The following is a 27,628-nucleotide window of genomic DNA, read 5'->3' as shown; positions in this document are numbered from 1 at the left end:
AATCAGAGAAAGTTCCATGTGCTTTGACAACCCAGCTTCCAGGAGTGGACGGGGAGCTTATAATAAGCCTTGGAGAAAGAAGAGGAGGGGTGGGTGCCAGAGAAAGGTTAGGAGGAGGTGGCAGGAAGGTCTTGCTGATACAGGAAGCAACTCATCTATCAAAGAAGGTGTTTCTGCACTCAGATTTTCCTGATGCCAAGATCCGAAGAGCCCCTATCTATGTATAGTAAGCACCCAAGGGTGGTCCCCAATGCAAACAAAAGGTATGCTGCATTTCATTGGGTTTCCCTTTTGAGAGCTTTCTTCTTCTTTCTTTTTTTATCTATATGGCAAATGTTTATACATTTACGGGACTGGGCTTCTCACAAGTTCTTGGGACAAGGGCGCTTACTAAGTAAATTACTGTTGCCATGGAAATATATCTTCACTATAGCTGGGCCAGTGGCTCAGCCACACTTGCCAAACAAGAAAGAATGAGGACCTGGATTAATTCTTAGACACCCTCCTTCACTCCACCACCTCATACACACACACATTTTTTTAAAAAGCAGGCTGTAGTGGTGCATGCTTATAATCCCAGCACCGAGGATGCAGAGATGGGCTCATCCCTGGGCCTGTCTAGCCAACCAGCTTGGCCTAGTCAGTGAATTTGAGGGCAGTGAAGAGACTCTGTCTCAAAAAAACAACAAAAAACCAAAAACGGAAAAAAAAAAAACAAAAAAAACCAAAACCAGAAGGCATATCACAGCTGGGGGAAGAATTGAGGTTGTGTTCTGACCTCTGCACATGGCATGCATGTGCACGTGTGTGAGTGAGCACATGCTGCTTTATTTCCTGCCTTCTTTCCTTGCTGTTCCATTTACCATTTATTTAATGTGACTAACTTGCCTCCATTCCTGGAAGAAACCCAGACAGGGTCCTGATTTTTATAACGCATAAGGTTAGAGAGAGTCCTGGTGTCGGTCATTAACTTTCAAATGTAGTCCCCAGTCAGAAAACAGAATGCCCCCAAACACGACAGTAGACTGTTGAGTGCCACCTACAGTCCCTCCACTGTCACTGACTGCCTCCCAGCTTTGGCCTGGCCCTGGGCACTGACATGGCCTCCCTTCTTCCCCAACACTAAGCATTTATGTTCTGTTCCCTGCTCCTGTGGATGGAGCGTCTGAGGGAGACACCCAAGGTGGGTTGTTTCACCCTCTATGTCATAGAGATGGCAATGATGACTGTTCCTTCTTTAGAAAATAAATTATTGTGCATTAAATTGGTGTGTATTTTAATTGTTCAGATGATGGCTCATGATGTAATAATTCAAAGTCTAGTGTGTAATGATCAGATCAGGGGCATTTTTGTCTTCTCAAACACAGAATACTTTTTTATTTAACATGTGCTGCAAAGTTCTCTCTTGCTTTTAAAAGCTACTTGGAATATGTCAAGATTCCTTGAGGTTGAGAAGTGGGGCTGTATATGAGGTTGAGTACCATATACCAAACAGAAAACTCATCCTAGTGTTTTCCATATCTATGGGACAATAGCTTATGATAAACTGTTAACTCGGTGACTAGTTAGGATAGTGGAGCAGATAGTTTCAAGCACAAAACAATGATACGGGAATGTAAACACTGTCACCTGACTAGTGCCCCACATAGTGAGCATGATTGAAATATCACACTAGAGCTTGTGAAATGGATCAGTTAATTAAGCATTTGTCCCACAAGCATGAAGACCATGAGTCTGGATACCCAGGATTAATATAAAATCTAGGAAGGCATGGTGCTGGCCTGTAATCCCAGCATTCAGTAAGCAGAGACAGAGGGTCTCTTGGACAAATGGAAATGCTGGCGTAGGCAGACTTGGTGAGTTCAGATTTCTGTGAGATACCCTGTCTCCACAAATAACATGGAAAGCAATTGAGAAAGGCCTAACATCGATCAACTCAGGTCTCCATATACATGCACACATACCAGCATGTGCACCCATGCACACACATTCATATACACCTATTTTGTTTTGTTTTGTTTTCCTAGCATTTTTGTGCTGAGGGAAACTCATCTTGCCTAGGTGATGGCTTTGGGTAAGATATGGCCCATCTGTCCCACAGCCTGGATCTGGTGTTTTAGAGTCTCCAACATTAGAAATACAGAATTTAAAGGTTCCAAAGAACCCTAACAACTAGAACAGATCCCAGTAAAAGCAATGACACAGTCTGACATATTGAGAGGTATCAGAGAGAACAAGTACTACACTAAATATGCTTCTGACCTTGAAAAGGAACTTCTGGGAGCAGACAGGATCCAGTGGAGTCTAGGACAGATTGAGAAGTGGTAGAGGAGGGTTTTTCAGACCTGTCTGGAAGGTCTAGCCCCTAGTGCGGGCTCATACAGCTGCAGTGAGCTGAGGTGCTGAGATCCTCCAAGAGGTCAGCGCTATTCAGTTATTTGTATTCTGCTCAGTTCAGCAGCACTCAGTGTTCCCTGTCCACCTCAGCATATGTAAACATTAAATGCATAGGTAAACATTAAATGGGTATTGTGCTCAAAGGATGGGGTAGTAGATCAGTCATGCAAGCACTGAGTCACATCTTCAAAACAGCCAGAGAAAAGAACTGACCCTGTTTATTTCAGAAGATGGAGGAAGGGCAGGAGAATTGCCAGAAAGCAAAATGGTGATTTGTTTATTTATTTATTTATTTTTTAAGAGTGCAGTTGGCATAATGGGAGAAGGCTGGAGGGATGCAGAAGCCAACCTAAAGAAAATCGACAGGCTGAAGCAGTGAGTACTTCAACAACCAAACAACCCGGAAGCTGAACAAAGTAGTTTTGGATGGAAATTCAAATTATTAAACATGCATAGATTCATATTGATATAAATTAAGGGATAAACAAATACACTGAGGGAAAGAAGACTGTTTTCTTGTGCTGAAGATATGATTGATGAAGATATTTGTCCTTTAAAGTGGGAACAGGCCTGGGGAGATAGCTGTCAGTAATACACAGGTCTTGTGAGCATAAGAGCCTGAGTTTGATCCCCAGGACTTTGGATACTGTGGTTCTTGTTTATAATGCTGATGCTGGGGAGGTGGAGGCAGGTGGATCACTCAGGCCCACTAGCTGGCTAGCCTAGCTTACTTGGTGGGTTCCAGGCCAGTGAGAGACCTTGTCTCAAAAAAGCCACGGAGGACAGTGCCTGAAGAATAGCCAAGGTTTTGTTCTAGCCTCTACATGTACACATACAAATGTGCAAACACACACACACACACACACACACACACACACACACACACACACACAACGAAAGGGATATAACTTGCCAATCTTTACCTTTACCTGTGGGCTGTGCGCATAACAACTTTGTTCTGAAGAGCTCAGCTTGGAAGAGGTCTGGGGATGGGGGTTCACTTAATGACTAAGCAGTTATCACCCAGGCAATCAAGGTCAGCATGACAATGGTGACCATGCTGTCAGCATGTGCTCTTGATATGGCATGATGCAGATACCAGCTTATTCTGCATTCTTCCCCACCGCCCGCCCCCCCCCCCCACATTCACAGTGCACAGCTCATCAGAAAACTCTCCCTGAGAAAGCACGAGGCAAATCCTATGAAACTTCCAGACCCTGCAAAGCAAGGATAGTTTGCAAAACTGTTAGATCCAAGAGAAACCATTAACAATGCTGCATTGGGACATTAGGTGGAAGGAGGATAGAAAAAATTTTTTTTGTAATTTTTGCTAAATTGTGAACATTGGCTAATGATGCTAAACTAATATCAGTTCATTAACAGTAGCAATTATATCATCCTAGTATAAGAACTTGGCGTCAGGCCATGTGGGAGCTCTTTCTTACCTAGATGGTATGGATACTGTGGAAAAATACCACCAAGTCTCAGGATATCCTACATTATAGATAATTTTGGCTTCTAGATTAGCCAAATTTTTTATTGGCATGGCATAGAGGAGACAGTCATCTCTCATAAGACTGATTAAATTTTGGAAGTTTAAAAGCTGAGGTAAGCCAGGCGGTGGTGGCACACGCCTTTAATCCCAGCACTCGGGAGGCAGAGCCAGGTGATACCTTTGAGTTTGAGGCCAGCCTGGGCTACCAAGTGAGTTCCAGGAAAGGCATAAAGCTACACAGAGAAACCCTGTCTCGAAAAACAAAAAACCAACCAAACAAACAAAAACAAAGCATAAAAGCTGAGGTAAGCCTCTAGCCCCTCATTGACCTTGCGACAGGTGTGGCCAGGGGACTGGTTAAACCCTTCTCTGCACCACTGACCCTCAGCTTAGGGAGCTTCATTTTTGTGGTGTCCTTAAGACCCAAACATTGTCCCTTTCCAATATGTCTTTGTTTGACTTTGGCACAAATTAACATTCTTGGGGGGGGGGTGGATTTTCCATCATGGTCTAAATTTATAGTGAAATTATTTTTCCATAATGACTAGTATTGATTATTAATCAAGGGAAAATGAAGAAACAAGACAGGAACTGGTGAGATCAGAGGACATTGGAGTGAAATCAGAATTCATCCTGGAAGATCCAGAGAGGGGACCAGCAGATCTGTCTGCCTATCTGTCCACCCATCTATCCTTCTCCCTAATATATATATATATATTAATATGTATATACTTATATAGTGTGTGTATATACACATTATTTCTATACTTTCTTTTCAGACTTCAGAGTTCAAATGAAGTCCAAAGGTTTTGCAGATCCACAAGGCAGACAGTGACAGACAGTAGGACATGTGTGTCCTGTCTTCTGGATCTGAGGCTGCAACCCTGAGTTTCCCACCTCACATCAGTGCTTGGCTTTCTACAGAGGAAACTTAAACTGTGATGGTGTGGCATCCCTCCTTCCTGATAGCCTCTCCATCCTTCTGTGCCTACATTATTTATCAGGAAAGAGACTCTCGGAGGTGTTGATGGAAGTGTTTTGGGGGACGAGCTGGACAGTGGCTCGGAAAATGAATTTCCTGTTGGTTCAGCCGAGAATAGATGAGGACTTTGAAATATGTTTGTCTCTCACCCGTAGTCATTTTCCTGAGAGATCCTCACTATCAGTAAGAATTATAACCTCTGAAATGCTTTCCCTAATGAAACACTATTTTCATTTTGATAATGTAGCACTCGATTAGAAAGACTCTTTAATTGACTTGCTTTCTGGAGGTTTAAAATGATTTTGAGTTTTTTTTCTTTTTTCTTTTTCTTCTAGACAGAACAGCTTGGTTCATCAGAGTGAAGCAGCGTGGACCGGGCCTGAGCTGGTTCAGGTTCAAGTCAGGTCATCAGGTTTCTCAGACCAGTGTTTGCAGTGGTTGTGGGCAGAATCCCTACAGCAGCTGACATGAAACCTGCGAACAGGCACAGCCCTGTGCTGAGTTACAGACCACTGTGGCTGTCAGTCCCTACCCTGAGTGTTCCGTAGGCTCTGGGAGTCCTCTAAGCACACCACACAGGGATCACCCATCAGACTCGCAGACCCTGTGAACATTCCTCCTGCTGAACAGGAGAGGAAACCGGGTCTCGGAAAGGAGGAGCCGTTTGCACAAAGTCTTGGAGCTACTTCGTAAGGCCAGGATTTGAGTCTGAAATACACACTGTCCATTAAAAAGATGCGCTCACTTCCAATACCACTCAAGAAGATAGGAGCACTTAGAGACCTGAAATTTTTCAATCTCTTTTCTTCCTAATTTCTCCTTGGGAGGAGGAGGAGGGGGGGGTGGGAGACGGTTATAGTTTTTAGGATTTGGGTTCCTCCTGAAATCGAAGCGTCTCTTGGCAGAGATCCTGGTGTCTTAATCACTTCTCTTGTTGCTGTGTCAAACTACATGAGGAAGGACAACTTGAGCCAGGGGCTGTATGTGGGCTCACAGTGCGGTCTCTGACGGCGGACAGGACACGGCCGCAGGAGCCTGAGGCAGCTGCTCATAGTGCATCTTGCTAGCTTCCTCCTCGATAGTCAGCCCAGGGCTCCAGCTCATGGATGGTCCCAGGCACAGTGAGAATAGATCTTCTCTTCTCAATAAACCTGGCCTAGAAACACCCTCACAGACACCTACAGATGTTTCTTTCCATGGCGAAGTCTAGATCTTATCAAGTGGGGACAATCAAGATTAGCCATCACACCTGGCAGGCAAAAATCTTATAAATTGCCATAACTTACCAAACCAAACCGTGGATTGTGAAATGAACTCCTAATTTGCATGTGTAATCGAGAAGAAGGGCATTATCAATTAAAATGTTGTGATGAATGTTTATCACTTAGTTATATCATTATTAGTTTCTTGTAAAAGTAGACCCAGAATCTGTCAAACTTCAATGTTGTATAGTTTTTTTTTTTTTTTTCTTGAATCTTAAATGGTCTTAATAAAAAACCCAGAGCCAAATATCAGGGTGAAAGGTGAAAGATCAGAGAAGCAGAGCAAGCCCCAGCCACCACCTCTTACCTCAGCAACGCCTCAGCCTGAAAGAGCCTGAACTACTGTCTCCTCCCACCTTATCTTCCTTTCTCTGCCCGGCCAGACCACGTCCTGTTTCAACCTTCCTAGTGCTGGGATTAAAGGTGTGTGATCCCAAGTGTTGGAGCTAAAGGTGAGTGCCACCACTGCCTAACTCTTTCTCTTTTATATTGGATTAATCTCATGTAGCCCAGTGTGGCCTTGAACTCACAGAAATCCAGATGGATCTCTGTCTCTGCCTCTTGAGTGCTAGGATTAAAGGTGTGTGCCACCACTGCCTGGCCTCTATGTTTAATCTAGTGGCTTATTCTATCCTCTGATCTTCAGGCAAATTTTATTTGTTCAAAATATCACCACAGTTTTTCATTCATTTTTACACCTGAAAAGAAAGTTTTATTTTTATGTGTTTGTATGAATGTGTACCACTTGGGTACAAGTGTCTGTGGAGACCTGAAGAGGGTACCAGAACCCCGGTCATTTGGAAGAACAGCCAGGGGTCTTAAGTGTTGAACCATGTCCCCAGCCATAGGAAGATTGTTTTGGGGGTAGATCTATCTCTAAAGCATCCTCACATTCAGAGCCTTGCTTGGCATTTCCCCCTCGTAGTAAGCTCATCACCACCCTCAATGCCATCAAATGTGTGGAGGATGTAGAAAAGTGCTGGAGATCAAAATCAGGGTCTGGCAATGGACTAGTCATGTCTATCTAGCACTCAGCTGCCTCCAATCTGTAAGAAATAAAACTTCCTAAAGAATGCCATAACTAAACAAAACATCACTTGTTCTGGGTCCCTTGGCTCGAAAGCAGAGAGAGAAAGAGAGAGCTAGCAAGTGGGGGGGGAGAGAGAGAGAGAGAGAGAGAGAGAGAGAGAGAGAGAGAGCTAGCAAGTGGAGAGAGGCAATCTGTACGATGGTTAATCTTGATGGCCGCTTGGTTGGATGGAGAGCTACCTTCAAGCTCAGTCAAGTACATTTCTCGGTGTGTCCCTGAGGGTGCATTTATGGGGGATTAGCCAAGTGGGGGAGACATTCATGAATGTGAGGGCGTCCGATAGCCTGTGCTCTTAGGTGGAGTAAAAGAGAGGCCAGATAGTGCAGGCATTCATCTGCCGCTCAACTGTGAGCTATTCCACTCCTCCCACCCGGAAACTGTGAGCCAAAGCAAGCCCTTCATCCCCTAAGTTATTTCTGGCAGGTGTTTTGTGACATAAATGTCAAGTGTGATTAACATGGGCTGGCCTTTGAGATGTGGCTAAACGCATCTGACTCCCCCTTTTTCCTGCTCTGGCCACACAACCACTCACCTCTTACAGGTTGAAGGAGTGTTTTGTATTATTCCTTTGGTTTTCTTTTCATCCCCTGATTCCTGGGCTAATGTGTCCAGATACCTGCTTACTGGTTTTTGATACAAATGTACTTTATGTAGGAGTCTCTGGAAGAGACAAGAGTTTGAACTGATATGAGAAAAGTGGACAGCCCCTCCCCCATGAGGACTTGTCAGGAGGCGGAAGGTAGTTGAATTCTCTCTTTCCCTGGCTGCTTTAGTAGGAACATCAATCCCCTGCCCAATACCTCCTGTTTTCAGGTCTTGAGACTCAGAGCGGGATGTATACCATCAGCTCTTCTTTAAGCTATACCATGAGTGCTCTCTTTCCCAAGATTCTGTCTGAAAACAGTAGACTAGGAGACTTCAAAATCCATACTCATACAGGCCACACTGTCTCTGTCTCTGTCCCCTACCCCCCATAGAATCCAGTCTTTCTGAAATACATATGTACCCAGAACTACCTGGTGAGTTTATTAAACCACAGACAATTGAATTAGATTTCCTGTTAGGGTAAGTGCAAGGTGGGTCTCAGATATTTGCATTTTAAAGGGATTTCCTGGTAATACTGATGCAGTCAGGGTAGGGGAGAAGGAACAACTTTTGAAATCATTGGCTTGCACAATCTCAACCAACCTGCTGCTGTGCTGACAGTTATCACAAGATCTCATTGATTCTAAGGGGCAGTTTAATTTCAGGATATTAAAATTTGAGAATAATGTGCAACTTTGCATCGACGGATTGTGATAAATCCCATTTCCCTTCAGCTTGAGCTGTGACATCATTTTGGTTCTGATTGATCATCGATTGACTTACATTTAATTTATCCATTCATCTATGCCTAATGTTCTCTGCTTATCTCAAGATGAACTGGAATGCCTTCTACAGCTTTTATCTAAACTTTCTTCCCTGTATTGTTTCTGGCAAGACTGAGGTTTGCTTCGGGCCCTGTCATGTATACAAGGAGAGCTCAGCGCTGTAGGCTGTCATGATGAGCACCTCCGGTTTGGAAGTCTCTGTTGCAGGAGGCAGACTTTATTGCCTTTCATTGCTAGACAGTGCTACTATGCCATGATATAACCACACTCAGGTGGCATCATGAGACAGTGGGCCATGCTGGGGTCACCTGCATGCCTCCTGAGTCCATCCTGAGAACAGATGAGTTAGGATCAGACTTTACTATTGGATCTTACTTCGTTTCTCTTACATGATTTCGTTTGTCTGCATGGGTAAATTTTTAGCCAGTCAATTGTTTAACTTGGTGCTTCTGCTTCTGTCCTGATTTGTTTTCTGCTGCTGTGATGAAACACTGACCACAAACAATGTGGAGAGGAAAGGGTCTCTTTAGCTTACAGCTTACTCCCCATCACTGAGGGAAGCCAAGGCAGAAGCTGAAGGAGAGACCATGAAAGAATACTGCTTAGTGGCCTGCTTTCTTACACAGCCCAGGACCACCTGTCCAGGATGGCAATGCCCACAGTGGGATGGGCCTTCCTTCATGAACATTAGACACACACACACACACACACACACACACACACACACACACACACACACAAAGCCCCACATACCTATAAGCCAGTCTGAAGGAGGCAATTCCTTAATTGAGGTTCTGTCTTTCTAGGTCCTGTTAGTGTCAAGTTGACAAGTATTAACCAGCACATTCCCTTGTAATTTAGAGAAAAGTTTCTCACATGGTAGCTTTGAGGCAAGCCGGTCTTATAATTAACTGGACAGTGTCCTTCCTTTGCTCCTGGACCCTGTCATCATCTAGATCTCCATGTGAATGACTGAAAACCCTTGCATCCATATGTGTGCAAGCTCCTCAGAGTGTCTCCTGTGTACAGTGTATGATTCCTGGGTGACTCAGTTTCCCTGCCCACAGAGATGCCCTGGGTGGAGTCAGTTCTCAGACTTGCCTGGACTATAGCCTACCTCATTTTAGATTCCTGGACCTAGTATCCATTTGAACACAGATCCTGCAAGCACCCACTTACTCTGGCACCTTCCATGTTTCTTCCTCACCTGGCCTTCCTCTATTCCAATCCTTCCACCACGACCTCAGGAATTCTAATCAACAAACTCCTTTGGCCTCCAAGCTAAAGATGCTTTTCCCCTCCTTTCATGTCAAAGCCTGAATTCTTGAAGAAGACTCCAGTCCTACTTAACCTTCCCAGGGTAGACAGGTTTCCACTGGATATCTGAAGCAGGTCCTGCTCAATGGTAGTAGACCATTCTACTTAACCTGCATGCTATGCTCATCTATGGCTTGAGTCTAATTGGGCTGCTGTAATGAGGCCTCACAAAGTAGATAGCTTCTGGAAAATACAGACTTAGTTCTCAAGACTCTGCAGGCCAAGAAGATAAGAGCCCAGCTCTAGCAGCTTCAAGGCAATGAGGAGCTCTTGTCCTGGCGTCCTGGTGGCTGTCTTCTTGGTATGCCATCTAAAGTTAGAAAAAGAACAGGAATTCTCTGGGGCCTCTTTTATAAGGGCATTAATCCCAGTTTTGAGGGCTGTACCCTCCTGACCTAATTATCTCCCTAACCCCCGACTTTGATACCACCACATCAAGAGTTAGGATTTGGATGCAGGAAGGTGGTGGGTGTGAGCTCCAGCCTTAAACTGACTCAGTGCCCGGCACACACGTAGGATCTGTTTCTGCCTCTCAGTGCTCACATCAATTTCCGTTGGTTGTACCCTCTTTTCTAATACCTCCTTCCGGCTTCAGTTCTTCATCTCCACTGACATTCTCCTCACTCAGCTGCGATCAGGCCTCTCCTGGGCACCCCTGCAGGCTTCCAGCTGCTTCCTGAAGCTCCACCTTCCCCTAATGCAGTCCTACTTCTGGAAACCATAGTTCAAGGTCTTCCTTCCTCTCCCCATCACTTCCTACTTGGCCTACTTCTTCATGCTTGAATTTTCCTGTCCCCACTGTTCTCCTCTGAACTTCTATTTTACCTGTATTTTAGTGTCCCTGGCTTCTATGTGTACTTGAGATTTAATATACAAAACGAAAAATCTGAAGCCAGGATCCACATATGAGAGAATATGTGGTGTTTGTCATTCTGGGACCCGGTGACCTCACTCGGTATACAGTTTTCCAGTTCCATATATTTACCTGCAATTTTTATGATTTCATTTTTCTTTGCAGATGAGAAACCTTCCTTCTTTGAGTCTTGCCTACCAAATTTCAAAATATCAGGCTTTTGAGATTTCATTCTTTTCAAGTAGGAACTTGAAGATCTTACTATGAGTGAGAGATATTAGCTGCACTTGAAATAATATTGAATAGTGATAAAATACTAAGCCACCATTCTATAGGACACTGGGCTTCAGCACGTGTTGCCACATCTGTATTCTATCTTCAACACTGTTATAATCCCATCCCATCAATAACACAGTGTGGTAGAGCTCAAATCAAACTCAACACCCACATGGTAGTAACTGATCCCATATTTAAATCTCCTAATTCCCAACTTGGTGCTCATTTTCCTGTTCCAGGCTATTCCATAACAGATTCTGTTTCATGCTTAATGTGTCAACCACTCAAGAATTAAATGGAGAACCACCACAGTATCCTGAGGGCTGTTCCATTCACTCCATGAGCGGACAGAATGGTCTTCCTCTGATGTACTGTCCACTTAGACCAAGGTGGTGAGCCTTAACTGGACTCCAGCTGTGCAGGTCCACAGACGGGGAAGTCAGGACATCCATCAGTTGTCTTCTGCAACCATATTTAGGAAAAGAGCGAGAGTAGCCATCCTGCCTCTTGGCAATATCCCCTTCTTTCTTTCTTCTTCTTTGACTGTTTTATCTCATTTCTCCATTTGTTTGAGATAGTAACTGCTTTATTTTTAAGGTTGCAATCAATAACCCTGAAAATAGAAACTATCAGCAGCTGCTGACATTTTTTATAGAGGTAAAGAAATCCAATGAACACATTCTAAGTTTTCTTCAGGAGCGAGGCGTGGTATTTATTTGTTCCTCTTCCTGGGTGACCTGGGCCTTCTCCCCTACCCAGGGTGCATCATGAAGCTGGCATGGGAGGGACAGATGACTGTGTTTAATTGAGGAAGAAGTAGTAACCCATCATCTGATCTGCTATAGGTGACATTTGCCTGGTTCACTAGGGAACAGCTCTTTAAAGGGTTTTGAGAAAGAGCTGCCAACAGCCTTAATTTAACAGCTGTGCTGGGCTACCAAGGAACATCCAGATGTGAAGACATCAGTGGGGAATGGAATCCAGCCAGAGGAGGAGACTAATGGCTACCCTTGTGAGCCCAGCACTCCTGGGCTTTGGAACACAATGCATCCACTCTGTCTTTGTTTCAAGATACTGGTCTAGTCACTCGTACGAAAGCAAACAGACACTTCCACAATGGAGCCTCACCTCCTACTGTCTTGTTTCTTTCAAACTGTGGTCATTTGTCACGTGGCAGAAAAATACTAAGGGGCATCTTTGGGCACAAACCAACAGTACCTGTGCAACACTGAAGCTGGACAGTGAACAAGACCTCGTGTCATATTTTGACTGTCCCCCTTCTCTCATTTCTGAGACATTTCCTAACAAATCAGCAGTGCTGTGTTAATCTCAGCTGTCAACATGAGTGGAACTGGAGTCAGCTAAAAGGCAAGCCTCCTGGTGAGACACTTTCTCGGTCATATTATTTGGGAAGACTTACCCTAAATATGGATGGCAGCCTCTGGTGGCAACCAGATAAAAGGAGATAAGAAGAAGAAGAAGAAGAAGAAGAAGAAGAAGAAGAAGAAGAAGAAGAAGAGGAGGAGGAGGAGGAGGAGGAGGAGGAGGAGGAAGAGGAAGAAGTAAGCTTTGCTGTTTGCCTGCTTGCCTTCACTTTTGCTGACAAGTCACCTATCCTGAGATGGAAAAACAGCAGCTCTCCAGGAATCCTCCAGGCCTACAGCACCAGACTAGAACTGTGGAAACATAGCAGCTCCTGATGTCTCAGCTTCTCTAATATGAGACAACCTAGACAGTATTATGCAAGCCCAGCTAATAAATCCCCTTGTAATAGATATTCATTCCATGAGTCCCGTTCCTCTAGAGAACCCCAGCTAATACAAGTGGGCTGAATGGTCCCACTTGTAAATGAAGTCAGTCACGGCATTTGGTCAAATAATCAGTGTTATGGTGGAGGCTGCTGTAGAAGCTGAGGGATTTCAGGAAAGAACAGGACCCCTCGTTCCTGTTTCTAAGGTGCCTATCCTAAGTATTTTTGGAGTAGGATGGTTGGATTGGGGAGAGAAGCCCAGGCTGGAATGCAGGCATGTAACTGAGGAAACAGGGGCAGTTTCCTGGGTGAGCTCTATTCCACCTGCACCTTGAAGGTGGGGAGGGATTTTACAGAACTCTGTGGAAAAGGGGAAGAGATGAGGAACTAAATTAAAGACACAGCTCCCCTTCAGGTGTTTTGTTTGGAAAACCCCATTGCTACGAGGAACACTGTGACAAGTGTTCTAGGCTGGATCCTGCCTTCTCATGAGGCTCCAACGTGCTTGCATCTGCTCCTGAGGTTGAGATAGGAGAGTCTGTGACATGGGTTCTCTAGAGGAACGGGACTCATGGAATGAATATCTATTACAAGGGGATTTATTAGCTGGGCTTGCATAATACTGTCTAGGTTGTCTCATATTAGAGAAGCTGAGACATCAGGAGCTGCTATATTTCCACAGTTCTAGTCTGGTGCTGTAGGCCTGGAGGATTCCTGGAGAGCTGCTGTTTTTCCATCTCAGGACAGGGTGGATGTTGATAATGTCACTTCCAGACCCACAGAAGATCAGGGACGGGGAACCTTTGAACACAGATGCTTGGCGCTAACTTTCCAAAAGCCCAAGCCTTAAATTTTTTTTTTTTTTTTTAGCTGTGGATCAAACCCTGGGCCTTTTGCTTGCTAGGCAAGCGCTCTACCACTGAGCTAAATCACAAACCCTTGGGTTCATTTTTTGCCAGACTGGTTTAAAAGTGAAAGCAAAATAAGACTTTTTTTTTTTTTCTAATTTACCATGAGGTTGGGGATCTTTTATAAGAAGAAATCACTCTTTTGGACAATGGACAACTGGGGTGAGACCCTCATCCTGTGTTGCATTCAAAAGCTTGAGATTAAGTTTAAGTCTGATCTTGTGTGGCTCAAATCATGCATAGTTCTTCTTTCCTTCCTTCCTTCCTTCCTCCCTTCCTTCCTTCCTTCCTTCCTTCCTTTTTTTCTTTCTTTCTTTTTTAGGATAGAAAAGAATTCAGTAGCAATATTTATTACACTTAAGTTTCTGTTCTTGTCTATGTAGTTTTGACTAATAGACTGTGTGAGCATCCTTGTAAGCAGGGAAAGACACTCAGCACTTAAAACCGGTGTTGTTTCATATGAAACACTGAAGTCCCAGTTCATCAGCAAATCTGAGAAATAATCACTTGTTAGCATTTTCCCCTTTCTTTTTATTTATTCTTTCTGTCTTTCACATCATACATCTTGGTCACAGTCATTTCCCGTCCCTGTGTATCTGCCCTTTGTCCTTACAGCCCCCACCCCAATAAAATTTAAGAGAAAAAAGAAAAGAAAAAAGGAGGGGAAAATTTTTGTCAGAGAAACTGCAGTGTGACATAGAGAGTCATTTGGTCCATACATCTTAACTTACAATTGTTCATTGCAAAGAGCCAGGTTCGAGGCCTCTGGTTTCTGCCACACTATTGAACTAGAATCCCTCTTCTCTATCCTGCTGCTAGCTCTGTTGTGGAAATCCTGCAGCTTTGGGTCTACAGGACCAGTCTCTTCATGTGCTCCAGCAGATCACGGGTCGGGTAGTTATTAGGGTGAGTTAACCATAATCCTGGTTCTGGGCCTGGATAGTTGCAAGGTTGGTCAGCCCTCCAGCTCTTCTGTGTCCTCACCACCAAGTGAGCTCTGCTGCATTGCCTTGGTGAGTTCACCCTTTGCAACAATGATCAAGGGGCAGGCCAGATCTCCTGCTTTCACACCCTCAAGGTGGGATTTCCTACACCCACAGGGCCAGCTCTGCTGTGTTGCCCAGGCATGGACTAGGGGCCACTCTCCCTGTGAGTGCTGCAGCGGATTGGGGGGCAGGACCAGCTCTCCCACTCTTATGATCTCAGGGCCAGCTCTCCCACCTGCCTCAGGCTTTGATGGATGGGGAGGGAGAGAGGGATAAAATCTCTCTCCCACCCATGCGGTACCCTGACAGGTGAGTAATGGGGACAGCTTTTCCATGCTCACATCAGGGCTGGCCCGACCACACCTCCGCCAATGGGGTTGGTTTTATTGTGCAGCTCACATGAGGTGCAGGGCCTGCGTTCTGAGTGTTGCAGTTGGGGGTGAGCAGGGGCGCCTCTCCCCGCTGCCTCAGGCATTGATGGGGGTGCATATCCCCCACCCCGTCCAGTGCTACCCACACGATGGAGGAGGAGTCATGGGGGTAACTCGCCCATGCTAACAGTGTTATGGAACAACGCTGTTAGGACCCGCCCAGCATACTGGCGTCATCTTACATAAAGCACCCTGTAAGAGACAAAAACCTGTCCTGCTCCTTCTTCTGCCTTTCCCCCTCTTTCTTTAGGAGGCTGCGCACATCTCCACTTTCCTTTCTCTCTCTTTCTCTCTCTCCTTCCCTCTTTCTCTCTATTCCCTTTTCCCTCCCCCTTTAATAACACTTTCCACGCGGATGCCGTGCTTGCATGGTGTGAGTACCCTTCCACGCACTGTGCCTCCTTGGCTGCTACCTGTGTGGTGTGTCTCCTCGGCTCAAACCCACCAAGGCCTCTCACCTGCTGTTCCATAACAAACAGTTTTGAGGTTGGCTTGCCCATACCTCCACCAACAGGATCGGCTCTATTGTGTTGCCCAGGTGAGGGACAGGACCTACAGCTGGTGGTGGGTAGGGGCAGCATCCCCACTAGCTCCGCTAACCTCAGGGCCAGCTCCCCCACCCCCCACCCCAGGCACCAATGTTTAAGTGTTGGGTGCTGAATTTGGGTGAGGTGTGAGAGAATCATCCTGAAGTGGTACCATACTTGGTAAGTCTAAATGAGTGTCAGTCTTCTAGGAAGAAATACCTGAGGTAGGAAGATGGATTTCCCATCGGTGCTTTCCTCCTCTCTGGTGTCTAGAAGCAGCATTGCTGGAAACATCTCCTGTTGGGTGCAGCTCTGTAGTTGGGTGGAAAGGGAAGGAGCAGGCTTTACCTCACTGAGCAGCTTGATCCTTGTGTCCTGTCTGTGGCATCCTTTAGTATCTTCATGATGGTGTGATGGGGAAATGCTGCCTGCTGCTCAGATTTCTGACCCTTGCCCTGTGCTCCCTGAAAGAGAATCCCTGTCAATCAGCAAGCTTCGTATGTGCTTTCATGTGGGCTCTGGGTGGAGACAGGTCTGTGTAAGAGGTGCCTTCTTGAGTAGGGCCTGGCCTCCCCCTCTGTCAAGGGATTTGGGTTTGTAAAAAATCTCAATTCCAGAAATCTATGGTTCTCCATGGTAACAATTCAAATTAGAATCTAAGTTTTTACACTGAAACCAAATAAGTGGACTACTTCAGTTGCTACACATCTGTTTCCTGCCGGGGTACTGAGCACAGCTCTCCAGCACTGATCTCTGGCCATTCTACAATTACCAGTCAGCTCTATTGCCCTTTGTAGAACTATGCTTACATGACCTTTGTTGGTTAAGCTCACCAGTACCCTGCCACCTAGACACCCACCATCCCCCTTTCATTTGGGATTACAGTCTGAAGGTCACCTGTCCCACCACTGCTCTTGAACTATGAAGAACATCCCAGCAGAACTCTTCAAAGATGCTTGTACTTTTCATGGATATAGTCCTCCAATTCTTAGAGCAAAAAGTATATTCTGGAACTTACCAAGGGCAGTGAGAGGATGGGGAGTGCACTTCTTACATAGTAAGTATTCTTTAGCTTGCCAGTCTCCCTAAGATTTCAAGAACCTTCTGGAATCATTGTCATAAAATTGTGCTTTAGTTGTATCTAAGTAAAGAGCAATGTAGGAAGAAAGGAGATAATACATGTTTAACATGTAAAGTATGTTATGATACAATAAGTAAAGAAAAAGTTAACTTGCAAACAACGCAATGGGAAAATAAACAAGAGTTCTATACAAATGATAAATGATTTTTAGAGCACCATGAAACACCATGGAATGCTCTTTAGGATATACTGGTATGCAAAGCAAGTCAAGATGAAGGTGTGTACATAGCATGACACTGGTTATTGAAGAAAGGATTTATAAAAATATGTATGTTCTCTGTACTTCATTAATATTTATAACAACAGAAGCAAGACCCACTGAATATTGAAAAAACATGGGATGCAGTGAAGCAAAAAGGAATGGAAAATAGACTTCTGAAGATTGTCCTTGCTTTAGGATTTAACTTTAAAACCTAGAAAAGAGCTTGCATAATAGAAAACATACTTTGTAGATATTCCCCTTTTCAAAAACTTTCAACTATTCAGTAATCATAACTGCACAGATGCTGTTTGTGGTTTTGATTTTTGACAACCTCATAGGAAACTTGTGCTGTGGGGTTGGCACAATTGGCAAGTGTGGGTTTTGGACACTGAGGACAGTGATACAGAATAAGATAAATGAAATTAAGTACTGTATTCTTGAAATTGAATAAGAGGTGTCAGCATGGATTTGTGGTGTGTTTCACCTTTTAAAATGTGTAAATTTTATGAATTTATGAATGACTCCCACTACTGGTGAATTGATTTTTCCATGGGTTGGAACTCATTCATTCATTCATTCATTCATCTCTTTTTATTTTCTTCTACTATCTCTTTATTTCCCCACCTTTTCTTTCTGTACTTTGAGATGAGTCCCCACACTGTAGCCCTCAGTTAGAGCTCAGTATGTAGCTAAGGTTGGCCTCAAACTCATGGGAATCCTCCTGCTGCAGTCTCTCAAGTACTAGTATTGAAGATGTGAGCCACCAAATACAGCAATATGCTTATCAATAACAACTGGAAAAGCAGTTTGAACTTTCAAGTTTGTAGGACTAAAGTGGAAAAATGCAGAATAGAAAAGTCTGTGGGTGAGAAACTGGATAGTATTGCCACTTCTCATGACTGCTGATGTTCAGTGGGTTGGGGCGTAAGAGAACAGCATGAAAAAAAAGGCATCTCAGAAGTTGGGAGCAGAGGCAGAGTTTATAGCTTGTCCTAGAGAAACATAAATTGGAGGGGAATGTGGGATGAGGAGGGGGAGTGCTGTTAATTCTGAACTTCCGGCAGAGATCCCCAAAAGGCTGCCATCCCAAAGAGTGAGGGTGAGCCAGTACTTGGAAAGCATCACAGCCAAACTTTAGATTTATCCCTGGTAAGACTAAGGTAAGCAATTTAATGTCTGCACCAAAGGCAAAGATCTTCTGAGAAACACTAACTATAACCTCACATCGTCAGAATCAGCAAACATGTAACAGAACATAGGACCAAATGGCAAAGCCTAAGAGAAAAATACCAAAAGAAGGAAATAGACCTATCTGTATATAATAGGAATATTAGCAAGTTTCGACACAAGCATGGTACTGTTATTAATGAATAGAGAAAGGAAATGGTAAGATAAACTCTCCAGAGAGCTTGAATCTGTGAACAATGAAAGCCACAGAGTTAAAAACATAATAATTGAAAGGAAAGACCCAATAGGCAGGTATAATGGGAGATGTGACAATGAGATCACAAGGTAGAAAAGCTCAACGTACCCAGACTTAGGTACAGTCAGGAGAAGTGAAGAAATAGAGAAGAGTATGAGAGACACACTGTAGAGTAACAAATATGTAATTGGAGCCTCATAATATTAGGGAAAATCAGTGATGCAGAAACAATATTGGTAGAGACATTAGCCATGAATTGTCTAAAGCCTTAATGACATCAATCCTCAGACTTGAGAGGCTCTATGCATTCCAAGAAGCATTAACACACTAAGATACCCAATAGCAAAACTACTGAAAATCAGTGCAAAAAAGGTAAACCTGTTGCTACACACACACACACACACACACACACACACACACACACACACGCACACACCACAGTCAAGTGAACAGCAAGAGAACTGGCAGCTGACATCTAAGAGAAGCTGAGGAAGGAAGAATAAGTGTATTGCTCTGAAGTCCACTGCCAATCTAAAATTATATAACATGGATCAGCAAATCTAATCTTTTTATTGTTTGAGATTATACTATAATGATGTCATTTCCCATTTCCTTTTCCTCCCTTCAAACCCTTCCATGTAGCCCCCTTGCTTTCTTTCAAATTTATGGCTTCTTTTTTCTTTAATTGTTCATGTGTTGTGGGATATTTTGATTGTACTCTGATGCTACTGAGACTGCCAATAAAGTTTACTTTGAATCAGGGGGCAGAACTAACTACTAGCTGACCAAAATTAGCCATAGAAGTTTTAGAGGACTGAGGACATAGAGGCACACAGGAAGTAGTAGGGAAGGGCTTAGATTCTCAGCCCTTTTGGATCTAGGAAGGAGAGACAGAGGAGGTCACTGATTACTTCTTGGCTGCTTCTCTGATCAATCAGTTTCTTACCCTGATATCTGACTCCCAAGTTTTTATTGATAAAGAATAATTATATAACACTACATTTGTGGTGTGTGTGTGTGTGTGTGTGTGTGTGTGTGTGTGTGTGTGTGTGTGTGTTCCTAAATACAAAAACCGAACACAACCTGCTCAGTCTGCATAATGTTACATTTATGGATGTTTTCAGGGATGACCATTTGGTATTGGATAACCAATTGGCAACCAATCAAAATGCTGAGTTGTGAATTCAGTCCCAACTGTTAATCTACAGTGTGACGTCCATACCTCAGGGATCATTGTAGAAGAGAGAGCAGAAAGATTGTAAGACCCAGAGGAACAGGGAGTTTGCTGTGAGGTTGTGTCTCCTAGGAATGTCAGATGCTACACCTGTGAAGTCTCAACCAGCATGGCTGCCTAAAAATGAGCTGATGTCTCCAATAGACGCTAATGTGGATCTGAGAAGCGCTCAGGAGTCCTCAACCCTAGAATGCCAAGAGCTGGAGAAACAGTCCTCCTCAGTAAAGCTGGTCTTAAAAAAAATAAAAGGAAACACAAAAAGAACTCCTTTGAGATGTTCCAATGACCTCAGTGGAGAGCCTGAAAATACTAAAGGAAAGAAAAAAGCTAGAATGAGCAAATTCATGGACAACTCTAAATGTATTGGGCAGAACATTTTAAACTCTTCTAGAATTTAGAATATACATCGAACGAAAATACATGTTATACTTATTATTTTTTCTTATCGCTGTGAATGAATACCTAATAAGAAACAGCTAAAGGCAGGAAGGGTTCATTTTGATTGACAGATCCAGGAGGTATATAGTCCAGCATGGTGGGGATAGCAGGACACAAGCTTGAGGGGCTGGGCACTTTCTACCCAGTTAGGAAGCAGAGAATGGGCAGGAAGCGGGAGAGTATGGTGATCAAACCTCAACCCTTCTCCCCAGTAACTCACCTCATCCAGCAAGGCTCCACCTCCTAAAGGAATGCTCCACCAGCTGGGGACCACGTTTATTCAAACACACCAGTTTGTAGGGGATATTTCAAATTCAAGCTATACAACACGTCACCTGGAGAGATAGCTCAGTGGTTAAGAACACTGACTGTTCTTCCAGGGAACCTGTGTTCAATTCCCAGCACCCACATGGCAGCTCACAACTGTCTATAATTCCAATTGCAGGATACCTGACACCCATGGCAAAACACCAATGCACATTAAAAACAAACAAACAAACAAACAAACACCAATTACCAAAATAGCAGAATTTATGGAACAATATGCTCAAATATTCTTGTATTTTCATGAAAGTGGTCAATTATGTTAATTTCCATAAAGGATACTCCAAGAGCCAATTATAAATGTATAACTGTCATGCTAACATCTTTGAGCTAAAATTTTTATTGACTTTAATAAAGGATTTTAACTTCTTTTAATGGGTTTATTCCTAGCATCCTTATTATTTTGTTACAACTAGAAATAACATTTAAAATATGTTATTTCTAACAGGAGCAGTATTTTTTTTCCTGGAAATTTCTTTGATGTAAAACTATGTAGTTACTTATTTTCTTCTTAAGATTTTATTTGAAATCATAATATTGTGTGTGTGTGTGTGTGTGTGTGTGTGTGTGGTGAATCTGTGTGTGTGTGAATGTGTGTGTGTATGTGCATGCACGCAGTGTGAATGTGTGGTGTGAATGTGGTGAATGTGTGTGTGTGTGAATGTGTGTGTATGTGTAGTGTGAATGTATGTGTGGTGAATGTATGTGTGGTTGCATGTGTGTGTGTTTGTGTGTGAGTGTGTGTGTGTGTGTGTGTGTGTGTGTGTGAAGATAAGCATCCTTGTTGGATTGTATGGTCCAGACAGATTTATATAGTCATCCTCATTGAGTTCATAGTGTCTTCAAATATGTGAGCTTTCTGTGAAATTTTCAGGTTCATCTCCCATCTGCCCAACTTGAAGTGCTGCATTCTACACTTGATTATCTTCTATGTTTGAGGTCTGGTTAAAGGCATTTCTCGCCACATAATCCTTACATCTATTCACTTAACTTCTCTTTTGAACTCACTTTGGGGATTTGCTTCCTTTGTGGGAAGTCCAGTAATGCACCTGTCTGCATGTTGCAATCTATGCACCATCAGCACTAATGAGTTTGCAGAAGGAAGGTTTCTTGGATGCCCAGTTTAATACATTCTAAAGCTGAATTCCGATCGCTGTTTTTATATCAGCCTTGGGGAAGCTGCTTGGCCTTGGTGAGTCTTGCTTTTCTCATCTTTAAAATGGGCATCAGAGCTCGAGAGATGGCTCACCAGTTAAGAGCATTAGCTTTTCTTTCAGAAGACCCAGGTTTGGTTCCTCACACGCATGGCAGCTCAAAACTGTAACACCAGTTCCAGGGGATCCAATTCCCTCTTCTAGCCTCCACATACAATACATAACACACATACAAAAACAAACAAACACTAATACACTTGAAATAAGTATATAATAAAAATGGAATTCCCACACTTACTACTGTGACAATTAATACACGGAAGGATTAAATATATGTCACATGGTAAGTGGGCAAGGAGTGGAGGTTTATTCCTATAAGAACTATCCTGGCCAGGCAGTGGTGGCACACTCCTTTAATCCCAGCACTTGGGAGTCAGAGGCAGGTGGATCTCTATGAGTCTGAGGCCAGCCTGATCTACAGAGTGAGTTCCAGGATAGCCAGAGCTACACACAGAGAAACCGTGTCTTGAAAAATGAAAACCAACCAAACAAACAAAACCAAAATAACTATCCTGTCTGTCCCAATGATTGCACACAGTCTTGCTCATGCTAACATATTTCTAGTTCTTATGCATTGATTTTACATTTTCTTAGATTTAGGCATGAAACCTGGGTTCTCTTGCACTTCATGCTTTCTTCTGGTCCAACATTCTGCAAAGGCAGTGTTCTTTCATCTCTAACCTGAAAGACTACATGCATCATTGACCAGACATTTCAAACACAGTCAGCGTTCTCTCACGCAGCACTGAAAAAGAACATTTGAAAATCCTTTAGGCTAAAGACCTTCTTAGAGTCCATGCAGATGAACCATTATATGCTACAAGGCAGGGCCGTGACAGCTCTTAACCTGTGACCTGCCCGTGAGACAGATAGGGGAGCACTCTTGTGTGTGTGTGTGTGTGTGTGTGTGTGTGTGTGTGTGTGTGTGTCTGTGTCTGTGTGTGTGTGTGTGTGTTTAATTATTATATTTGTGTTCTAATTCCACACATCAGCCATGGGTTCCCCCGTCCTCCCCCCCACCCTCCCCCCATCCCCTCCCCTCCACTCCCATCTCCTCCAGGGCCAAGACTCACCTGGGGACCCATTTAAACCTGGTGGATTCAGCACAGGCAGGTCCAGTCCCCTTCTTCCAGACTGAGCAAAGTGTCCCTGCGTACGCCCAAGGTTCCAAACAGCCAGCTCATACACCAAGGACAAGTCCCGGCCCCACAGCCTGGATGCCTCCCAAACAGTCCAAGCTATTCAATTGTCTCACCCATCCAGAGGGCCTGATCCAGCCAGGGGCTCCACAGCCTTTGGTTCATAATTCATGTGCTTCCATTCGTTTGGCTATTTGTCCCTGTGCTTTTTGCAATCTTGGCCTCAACAATTCACGCTCTTACAGTTCCTCCTCTTTCTCGACAGTTGGATACCTGGGGCCTGGCTGAGGATCTCTGCATCCACTTCCATCAGTTATTGGATGAGAGTTCCAGCACGACTGGTAGGGTGTTTGGCCATCTGATCACCAGACTAGGTCAGATCAGGCTTTCTCTCGACCATTGCCAGCAGTCTACAGAGGATGTATCATTGTGGATTTCTGGGGACCTCTCGAGCACTCTGCCTATTCCTGTTCTCATGCGGTCTTCATTTATCATGGTCTGTTATTCCTCATTCTCCCTTTCTGTTCTTGATCCAGATGGGATCTCCTGCTCCCCCAAGCTTTCTTTCCCTCAAATCTTGCCCTTCATTACTCCCACTGTCGTCCAGGTTGTTCATGTAGATCTCATCCACCTCTCTGTCATTGGGCGATCCCTGTGCCCTTCCCAGGGTCCCGTTCTCCAGGTAGCCTCCCCAGAATTGTGTAGCAGTCTAGTCATCTTTGTTTTACATCTAGTATCATGAGTACATACCATGTTTGTCCTTCTGAGTCTGGGTTACCTCACTCAGGATGATTTTTTTCTAGATCCATCCATTTGCCTACAAACCTCATGATGTCATTGTTTTTCTCTGCTGAGTGGTACTCCATTGTGTATATGTACCATATTTTCTTTATCCATTCTTCAGTTGAAGAGCATCTAGGTTGTTTCTAGGTTCTGGCTATTACAAACAATGCTGATATGAACATAGCTGAGCAAATGCCCTTGTGGTATAATTGAGCATTCCTTGGGTATATGCCCAAGAGTGCTACAGCTGGGTCTTGGGGGAGATGGATTCCCAATTTTCTAAGGAAGCGCCATATTGATTTCCAAAGTGGCTGTACAAGCTTGCATTCCCAACAGCAGTGGAGGAGAGTTCCCCTTGCTCCACATGCTCTCCAGCATAAGCTGTCTTCTGTGTTTTTGATCTTAGCCATTCTGACAGGTGTAATGTGGTATCTCAGAGTCGTTTTGATTTGCATTTCCTGGATAATTAGGGATGTTGAGCGTTTCCTTAAATGTCTTTCAGCCATTTGAACTTCCTCTGTGGAGAATTCTCTGTTTAGTTCTATAGCCCATTTCTTAATTGGAATGTTGGGCATTTTGATGTCTAATTTCTTGAGTTTTTTATATATTCTGGATATCAGCCCTCTGTCAGATGTGGGGTTGGTGAAGACCTTTTCCCACTCTGTCGGCTGTCGCTTTGTCTTGTTGACCGTGTCCTTTGCTCTACAAAAGCTTCTCAGTTTCCAGAGGTCCTGTTGACTGATTGTTTCTCTCAGTGTCTGTGCTACTGGTGTTATATTTAGAAAGTGATCTCCTGTGCCAATGCGTTCAAGACTACTTCCTACTTTCTCTTCTATCAGGTTCAGAGTAACTGGATTTATGTTGAGGTCTTTGATCCACTTGGACTTAAGTTTTGTGCACGGTGACAGATATGGATCTATTTGCAGCCTTCTACATGTTGACATCCAGTTATGCCAGCACCATTTGTTGAAGATACTTTCTTTTTTCCATTGTACATTTTTGGCTTCTTTGTCAAAAATTATATGTTCATAGGTGTGCAGGTTAATGTCAGGGTCTTCAATTCGATTCCATTGATCCACATGTTGGTTTTTATGCCAGTACCAAGCTGTTTTTATTATGGTAGCTCTATAGTAGAGCTTGAGGTCGGGAATCATGATGCACTCTTAACTTCTACTTTGTAGATAAAGAAGTTGCGGTGCAGAAAAGCTAGGTTGTGTACCCTTGGCATTAGAACTGATCAGGAGGACATTATTCTACCATGCACACAATAGCTGAGGCAGTATCTCCCATTCACTCAGATTGAGGCTCCCTTTACCCTTTTCAGGGTGCAGCAGTATTTCCTGGACTCAAGCTGTTCTGCAACCATGATAAATTTGGGGAAATTGGATGGTTGGAGAGGAGAGAGATTTGGAAAGTAGATCAGATATATGTAAATCCCTAAGTGCAGAAAGGATGGTGGATAAAGTTGTTCGGATACATGAATTGGCTGTAAATGCATTTTTCTGATTTAATTTAGGCTGGGGGGAACTAACCTTAGATGGTCTAAGTAATGAGATGTCAACAACTACAGTGTATAAGTACATGTCATAAATGAATCGGAGGAGGGTAGCTGTTCTCTGGGTGGTATTTATAATGCCATCATTGCTCTTGCAAATCCAAGCAAAATGGAACTGCTCATTCAAGCAAAGTCTCTAACTGGCCAGTCTTTGTCCAGAGGCAAAGCATGTTTTCTGGTACATTTCTCCTCAACTTTCCAAATGGAGCTTGAGGCTGCATTGTTTGTTTTCTCTGAATTGAAGGGGGTCTCCCAAGTTAAGACTTTGTTTTCCACGTTCCCCTTTTCTTTACTTGTTTGTTGAGACAAGGGTGAACTCCTAATCCTCCTGACTGCCACCTCAAGCTAGGGTTGTAGGGATGTACCACCAGACCCAACTGTCTTAAGGTTTCTGAGTTAAGCATTCAGCTTGACTCATAAACGAAGGTCCAAGATTCACTTAAGACTAAAAGTATTCCTATACTTCTTTTCCCCTTGTGGGTTGTTTGTTCTGCCATTGCAAAGATCAAGGCGAACTTCTGACTTTGCTCTGACTTCCTTTCTCCCTGTTCCTAGTTCTGACCCCATACTCCCATAATATTGTAGTTGTACTAACTCTTCTATAGAACCTGCCATTAAAAACCCATAAACTGGCTGCCCAAACATAACTAGAGCTTGGAAACTTGGCTCTGGTCAGGTTCACAGAAACACCAGCCTCCCTTGCCTGTCAGGCCAGAATCGTTCTCTTCTTTCTAGCTTACTATTTAAATAATACAGTTTCCCTTTGCTGCTCCTGCTTTGCTCCAAGCAGCTCTGAGTCTGGGACATAACCCAGTTGTAGATTGTTTGCTTAGCATGCATAAGGCCCTGGGTTCAAGATAGCCTGGTAGGAAAGAAAACAGCAAAGCCTCCAGCCTGCTCTTGGGTCTGATGACTGTAGTGGTCTTCAATTGTTTTTTAAAATAAATAATTTTTTTCTTTATTATTATGTGTTTTAAATTTTATACATCAGCCGTGGGTTACCCTGTCCTCCCCCCTCCCGCCCCCACCCCTGCCTTCCCCCTAGCCCCTCCCCTCCATTCCCATTTCCTCCAGGGCCAACACTCCCTTGGGGATTCATTTAAACCTGGTGGATTCAGTACAGGCAGGTCCTGTCCCCTCCTTCCAGACTGAGCAAAGTGTCCATGTGTAAGCCCAAGGTTTCAAACTTTTTAACAACCAAGGACACTATCACCTCCCTCTCTATAGAAGAACTGTTTTTGAAATATTTGCCTCAACTGAGCTCTGTCACTCACCCTGCTTCAGATTTTTTTATTTGTCAAATACATACTCAACCGATAGTTGGATTTTGTCATATTGGGGTAACCAGACTTACCAGTGCTGAACTGATATCACTATTCCTGTCCAAAGCAAAGACACTTAAATTGTAGTCAGCCTTTTTCTATTAGAGTCTCGCCTCAAAATTTGGAACTACTAGGGCTGGAAAGATGGCTGAAAGGTCAAGAAGAACACTTGTTTCTGTTGCAGAGGATGCAAACTCAGTTCCCAGAACCCATGTCAGGTCACTGTCTGTAACTCCAGCATTAGGGGTGTTTGGTGACCTCTTCTGAGGGGGCGATTAACATCCTCTTCTGGCTTGTCTAGGTACTGTGCTCACATGGAAATAACGACACACAGACAAGTACTTGTGCACATAATTACAGATATGATACATCTTAAAAACTGCAACGACTGATTATTGTTTTCTCTTTCAGAGGGACTTTAACCAAGCAGGCACAGGAGTAGGAGTGAGACTCCAAGTTGAAGAGACAAGTGAGAGAAGAACATTGACATTTGCTGAGGAAAGAGCCTAGGGGACATCAGAAGTTTTTAGGCATCTAAACTAATATCTATTAAGTTATATCCTCTGTTAGCCCACAAGCTTACAAGAAGCATCCAAGAAGATGAATTTGGGGGAACCTCAGGAAGGTTGATGGATATTGTCACTGTTGACCATGACCTCTTTGGTTAAGACCTTGGTGAGATGATAGAGAGCAAAAAGATGAAAAGATGAATGTTATGAAGTGGGAATTCTGCTGCAAGTTACAGGAGGGCAGTCATGGGTAATAGTGATTTTAATATCTGGATTTTCATATTGGACAGCACATCAGGAACCCATGGGAGAGTTAAGGTACAAATCCCTGGTCCCAATGTCAGCAGTGTGTGTGTGTGTGTGTGTGTGTACTTACATGTCCATGTGTGTACATGTGTGCTTATGTATGTCAAAGCCAGAGGACAACAATTGGTGTCTTTTTTTTTCTTCTCTGCCTTATTTTTTGAGACAGCATCTCCCACTGAGCCTACATTTGATTCATTTGGCTAGGTTGGCAGGGCAGCAAACCCAGGGCTCCTGTTTCTTCCTCTTCAATACTGGGATAGTAGGCATGCACCACAATACCTGGCTTTTTCTGTGGAAGCTGAGGATTTGAACTCGGGTCCTCATACTTATGTAGCAAGCCCCACAGCCCATGACCTTTCACAACTACCAAGTCTTGAACTTCTTACTCTGTAGA

This window comes from Onychomys torridus, chromosome 7, assembly GCF_903995425.1.
Source record: "Onychomys torridus chromosome 7, mOncTor1.1, whole genome shotgun sequence".
Taxonomy (NCBI): domain Eukaryota; kingdom Metazoa; phylum Chordata; class Mammalia; order Rodentia; family Cricetidae; genus Onychomys; species Onychomys torridus.
Note: the sequence above shows the minus strand (reverse complement) of the source record.